The sequence below is a fragment of the Poecilia mexicana genome, unplaced genomic scaffold, assembly GCF_051168715.1.
Source record: "Poecilia mexicana isolate PSO_F unplaced genomic scaffold, ASM5116871v1 scaffold_12, whole genome shotgun sequence".
In the NCBI taxonomy this organism is placed as follows: Eukaryota; Metazoa; Chordata; class Actinopteri; order Cyprinodontiformes; family Poeciliidae; genus Poecilia; species Poecilia mexicana.
The window spans coordinates 23,282,048-23,288,574 of NW_028263381.1; the positions used below are offsets into that span (position 1 = coordinate 23,282,048).

Genomic DNA, 6,527 nt, shown 5'->3' on the forward strand with positions numbered 1-6,527 from the left:
TCTCTTCAAGTGTGGATCAACATCTGGAGCGCTTGAAGGTGGTGCTGGATCGACTTCTACAACAGGGGCTTAAGGCAAAGCTCAGTAAATGTTCCTTTTTTCAAAAAGAGGTACGTTATTTAGGACATGTGATCTCTGGTGAAGGGGTTGCCACAGATCCTAGTAAAGTTGAAGTTGTAGCTAACTGGCCAACTCCCACTAAAGCTTCAGAACTTCGGTCATTCCTTGGCTTTGCCAGTTATTACCGTCGTTTTGTGGAAGGTTTTGCAAAACTGGCAGCTCCTTTGCATAGAGTTGTGGCTCAGTGTGCTGGTGCCAAAGCTGGTAAGAAATCAGATTGTGGACTTGCTGCATGTTGGACTGATGAGTGTCAAAAGAGCTTTGAAATCCTGAAGGCTAAGCTAACAACAACACCAGTGTTAGCCTATGCAGATTTCACTCAGCCATTTATCCTGGAGGTTGATGCCAGCCATGGTGGCCTGGGAGCAGTCCTCTCTCAGATGCAAGGAGGCAAGGTGAGACCGATTGCTTATGCCAGTCGAGGCTTGAGACCCACAGAGCGAAACATGGCAAATTACAGCTCCATGAAGCTTGAGTTTCTGGCCCTTAAGTGGGCCATGACTGACAAGTTTAGAGAGTATCTGTTGGGGAACAAATGTATTGTCTACACTGATAACAACCCTCTCAGTCATCTGTCCACCGCTAAATTGGCTGCCACTGAACAGAGGTGGGCTGCTCAGCTAGCATCTTTTGATTTTGAGATCAAGTACCGGTCAGGTCGGAGTAACACCAATGCTGATGCGCTTTCTCGCCAGCATCCACCTGACCTACCAGATGTGAAAGTCATGCTTCCGGGTACAGCTATGCCTAGAGCATTGCAGGAAGCTTTGGGGTTTGAAACAGTTGAGGCAACCCAAGCAGTCGTTGCAGTTTTGCCACAGCATACTACAGCTGAACTTTGTGCTTTGCAGCAGGCGGATCCTGTTTTACAGGACGTGTTGGTGTTTTGGAAGAAAGGACAGCATCCTAGTCGAGAGGAGCGAGCCCAGCTGTCTTCATCCACGTTGGTTCTGCTTCGACAGTGGAACCGGTTTGTCGAGAGAGATGGAGTTCTCTATCGAAAGGTATTTAGGTCCGACGGTGGTGATGTTGTGTTTCAGTTGGTGTTACCAAGTGTGCTAATTAAGGATGTTCTGACCCAAGTTCATGAAGAACATGGTCACCAGGGAGTGGAGCGAACTTTGGCGCTCTTACGGTCCCGGTGTTACTGGCCTCATATGGCCTCTGATGTGGCCCAATGGTGCCAGGCTTGTGAGAGGTGCCAGGTGGCAAAGGATGTCCACCCTAAAGCTTATGGTAACATGGGACATTTATTAGCATCACGTCCTAATGAAATTTTGGCTATTGATTATACCACCTTAGAGCCCACTCAGAATGGCTTAGAAAATGTTTTGGTCTTGACAGATGTTTTTAGTAAATATACTGTTGCTGTCCCCACACGGGATCAGCGAGCGGCCACTGTGGCTAAGGTTTTGGTGTCTGAATGGTTTTATAAGTTTGGTGTTCCAGCTCGGTTGCACTCCGACCAGGGTCGTAACTTTGAGAGCTCACTTATCCAGCAGCTGTGTAGCTTGTATGGTATTGTAAAATCACGCACCACTCCATATCACCCAGAAGGAAATGGCCAATGTGAGCGTTTTAATCGGACGCTGCACAATCTGTTAAGGACGCTGCCTGTGTCTCGGAAGAGAGATTGGCATGCCTGTTTGCCCCAGGTTCTTTATTGTTATAATACAACTCCTCACCAATCTACTGGAGAGTCACCTTTCCTTTTAATGTTTGGTCAGGAACCTAGACTGCCCCTAGATTTCCTGTTGGGTAGAGTTGAGAGTCCAGTTGGTGGTTCTGTCCATGAGTGGGTTCAAGAGCATCAAGCTCGTTTGCAGGTAGCCTTTGATGGGGCTAGAGAGCACCTGAAACATGCTGCAGATCGCCGAAGGCAGGCCCATGAGACTCAGGTGAAACATCTGCCATTAAAAGAAGGTCAATTTGTGTTTTTGCGTGACTTTACTGCTAGGGGGCCTCATAAGACCAGGGACCGATGGAGCTCTGTCAAGTATAAAGTGTTGAGGGCACCAAAGGACGATGGCTCTGTTTATACCATTGCACCTATGAATGACCAGACTAAAGTAAGACAGGTACACCGTACCATGCTGAAGCCTGTGGTTGGTGTTGTTCCTCCTGATCACATTCCTCCTCACAACTTGCCTTCTGTAGAAGAAGGACTGTCTGAGGATAATGGCCCATTTGATTATGATCTGTTTGTTTGTGAACAGCAACCCCTGGTGGTTGCTTCTGACTTACCTTTTAGTAGATCACAGCCTCAAGCTGCATCCCAGGAACCAGGGTCACCATGTGAACCAGTTGTATCCGCTGAACCCTCTACATCTGTGACTGTTCCACCTGTCAGCTGTCCTGAGCCAGTGGCCTTACGTCGTTCCAAACGACAAACTGCTGGACAACATTCTAATGTGTACCATCTCCCACGGCCAGCAGGAGATGCTCTTCCTGGAGGCTCTTCTGCATCCATGTCAAGTGTATCAGCTTTTAGACCTTGGATCTGATAGTTCCAGTTTTGAATTGGCCATCGTCGGGTCGACGATGCAAGAAGGGGGGGTAGAATGTAGTGGTATAGAAATGTATGTAATTCTACAAATAGTTTCCAGGTGAGGAGTTCCGGTTCTTAGGTGGGCGTGGTGTATATAAGGGAGCTGCAGCGCTCATTCAGCATGTGTCGTCTTTGTGCTCCCACTGTGTGGTTTGTGTCCGGTGGAATCTGGCAGCGGAAAGCAACAAATTGCTGGCTGGTGCATGTTGTGCTGACGATCTGGTGGTAGGTGTTCTCTCTCCCTGCACTTTAGCTGATCGTGGTCAGAAAATCTAAATTAAAGTGTGATTATAGGTAAAACGCCTCAGCGCTGCGCTCCTCTTCCTCGGTCTGCGAGTGTGTGTGTGTGCGTGTTTGTGGATCGGCAGGTAAGAAATTAACACCCATCTAGGCTCCGCTTTCTTTTAGTTTTAGTGACTAATCTGTTTGTAGTCCCCACAGTTGGACCATTGCTGCTCTGTCTACGTTCGTTTCCCGGATCTGCTCTGTCTACGTTCGTTTCCCGGATCTGCTCTGTCTACGTTCGTTTCCCGGATCTGCTCTGTCTACGTTCGTTTCCCGGATCTGCTCTGTCTACGTTCGTTTCCCGGATCTGCTCTGTCTGCATCCGTTTTCCGGACCTGCTCTGCTCCTGTCTACGTTTATCTCCCGGATTTCGGCACAATTGTTTTTAAAGTTGGACTGTGGCGTTATCCGCCCTCATTAAAGCGGTGTTTGGGGTGTGGCGTCAGCGCGCCCATTTCACCTCTCGCTGCGGTGCGGCAAGAGGACCACGCCTGGGCCTGATGTTTTAACTTGTATTATCTGTTTTCTATTTCTTTTACTTATTTTGTCTACAGCCTTTTTTTTTGTTCTTTATTTAGTCAGGGCTGATATTATTCTTTTTGAGATTATTATATTGGTTAACTGTCTGTTTTTGTTTGCAGTTGCTGAGGCCCGGTGGCGGTGTTGGTGTGGTGACGGTGTCCTCCTCGTCTGTGTGCTGTGATTTTTGAGTTTGGGGTGTCTCACTGCGTCTGGTGTTAAAAGGTTTTTTTTTTTTTGGTTTGCTGTGTTTGGTGGAGGTCGTCCCCATAGCGCCCCCTCCGGCCGGTAACCTCAGCTGCTGCAGTTTTTTCTATTTTCTTTTGACTTATTTTGATTTATTGTGTCATTTTTAAAAACATTTTTTAAAAAAGAGAATTTAATAAAACTACTTTTATAACTGTGAACTGTCTCAGATGTTTTAAATCCCTGCATAACCGAACCTGTGTGCCTCCGACGAGAGGTAATATTCCCTGGGTGAAATTCCCAGGGTGGCGTTGTTGAGCAACCTATTAGAACTAAAATCCCACAAAACCCGAACTACCATCTAGTGTCGCCACATTCATATAGTGTGCTAGCATAACTAGTGGTAAATAACATTTTGGTGCTGGGCATTACCGTTAGCTAGTGATAAATACTTAGTTGGTGTAGTGCTTTGGGATTAGTTGTTAATATGTACTATGTGGGTATTGTGTGCTAGCATTAGCTAGTGGTAAATACCAGTTTTGTGTAGGGAATTAGAGTTAGCTAGTGTTGAGATGCTTTACCAGGCCGAGAAAAAGTCACATGCTGTTAGACAAAGGGCCCATAGTAAAGAGTTACATTTTTGATTCTGTTAGACACTAAGGTCCATTTCTCACGAGAAAAAGAAACTTATCAGGCCACAGAGACATGGTGTGATTTCAGGGAGTGTCTTCACTCCATATAATCAGCTGCCCTCCTCTTTCTCCTCAGACGCTGCACAGACTTTTTTAGAAACTCTTCTCGGATGTAATGGTAAAGCGTCTCCTTTCAGCGCTGAAAGTGAATAAAATAAGTAAAGTCTGAATGCTTTTCTTGGCTGATTTTATGCTCTGTGTATCAATACAAATTATGATTCATCGATTGAGGTTCTCATTCTCAACAGTTGGTAGCAGAGGATGGTTTTGTGTTGACACATGAGCAGAGATTGGACTGGCCGTTCAGGCGCAGACTCTCCGAAACAGTACTCTGGTGTAGCGCCCACATGAAAGGTAAGGACACTTGTTCCTTAATATACACCACTGTACTGTTTCTCAGGTCTGTATAAATTTCAGTTATCAGCCGTTGTCTGTACTGTTTCCCAGGTTTGTCTGCTTGTCACCGAGTTGTCTAAGTTGTCAGCCATTGTTCATTGTCAGCTGTTGTTCGTACTGCTTTTGATTGGTTCGTCTAAAGGCTTTTGAGTTGTTCATAGGAGTAAAGTTAAAGATTAAAGAGTTAAGTAGCTAATAGTCAAAGTAAAAGGTTGATTGGCTTGGTTGCAGCGGGAGCTCGCCGTCCCCGGCTTTTCCCGGACGCGGGGAAGGTAAAGGCGAGGTTTTGTCGGTTTTACCCTTGGGGAGTGCTGCCCCCTGAAAAGAACGCGTTAGCCAATCTGTGACTTGCTCAAGAAACACAAAAGTGTTGAGAGGGGTCCACCATAGGAAAAAAGATAGAATGAGAAAAAGATAAGAGAATAAGGTTGATTGCGGTCTGAGCAAATAGAAGCATTAATAACCTATTTGGCAGAGGATGACGAATATCAAAATAAGGGAGAAAGAGAAAAACTAAAAAAAAGGGGGCTAGAATACCTGGTGCAGAAAAGAGGCGACCTGTTAAACAGCCTTTGGTGAAATATTGGCTGGACGGAATAAATGACGCTGAGGGAAAACTGGTTGAAACTAAACTAATCCTGCACAATTCACTATATTCACATGTGGTAAAATTAACTGTATGAAGGATGAATGAAATTACATAACAGGTTTATAAAACTTTATTTTATAAACAAAATAAAGTGACATCTAATGGGTTGAAGTTTTTGAAACTCAGCTTAGCTGTAGACATGGTTAAATTTAAACTTAATGAAACTTTAAAAAATGAGGTTTATAGCAGACTTGAACTTTATCATGGACTCATCAAAATGTTTCTTTTTTATTATCTGATCAAAAACAGGATTCCTGTTTATGTGAAACTTGGTCACCTTAAAATGTCTAAAGAGGGAACAGGATTGGTAAATGAATATGAATATTTGTATGAATTAAAAGGTGATTATGAAACAGCTCCGGATTCAATTAAGGTTCATTACAAAATATTCTTGCCTCAAAGACAATTTATGATTCTGAATCTACAGTAGATAATTCGGTTACCTTACTTCAAAATGGGAATGTTGGAAAAGGAGTAATCACATTTCAGCTTTGGTTTAAGACCAGACAGCATTTATTACAAGATGCTTCATTTAGTTTGACATTTTTTCTTTTCATTTTTATTAATATTGTTTTTATTTTTTCTAATAACAGACTAATTTACTAACTGAACTAACTGTTGTTTTCAAAACACATGCGTGTTTGGTAGAAAGGCACAAATTGGACATGAAGCTTTTAAAGTTGATATGATAGTAATTGATTATGTAAAAACAAACTGATTGGACAACAACTGGCTCACAACATTTGTGTGCCTTAAATTTTGATTGAATTGATACATAAATTCAAGTCCAACAAAACATTTGATTTGAAACGCAAAGACATCTTACAGTACTGCAGAATCTTTGTCTACAGATTTTGCTCCTCTGCCTAAATTGATACATTTTTCTTTTGTCAGTTCAAAATAAACATTGACACTGCTTTTTAGGAAAGCAATCCAAATTCTGATCTGAACTCATTAAAATAATGAAGCTTTTGGCCTTTGCAGTTCAGTTTCAGTTGGACATTTTAGACATATGTAAAAAAAAGAGTCTCTGAACAATATTTTGTTTGTTTTCTATTTACATAAGAAAACAAAAGGGGGAAATGATAAATTATAAACATAAAACATTTCTGATAAATCTTTACATTTAGAA

The 6,527-nt window shown here is 43.0% G+C and overlaps 1 long non-coding RNA gene across 1 annotated transcript; it reads left to right on the forward strand.

Annotated features, from left to right (window-relative positions):
- Positions 1-1,141: 1,141 nt before the first annotated feature.
- Positions 1,142-3,879, forward strand: LOC148156155 (uncharacterized). The gene is made up of 2 exons (XR_015764726.1): positions 1,142-2,893; positions 2,963-3,879. It is a non-coding gene; the product is annotated as an uncharacterized LOC148156155 (long non-coding RNA).
- Positions 3,880-6,527: the final 2,648 nt, after the last annotated feature.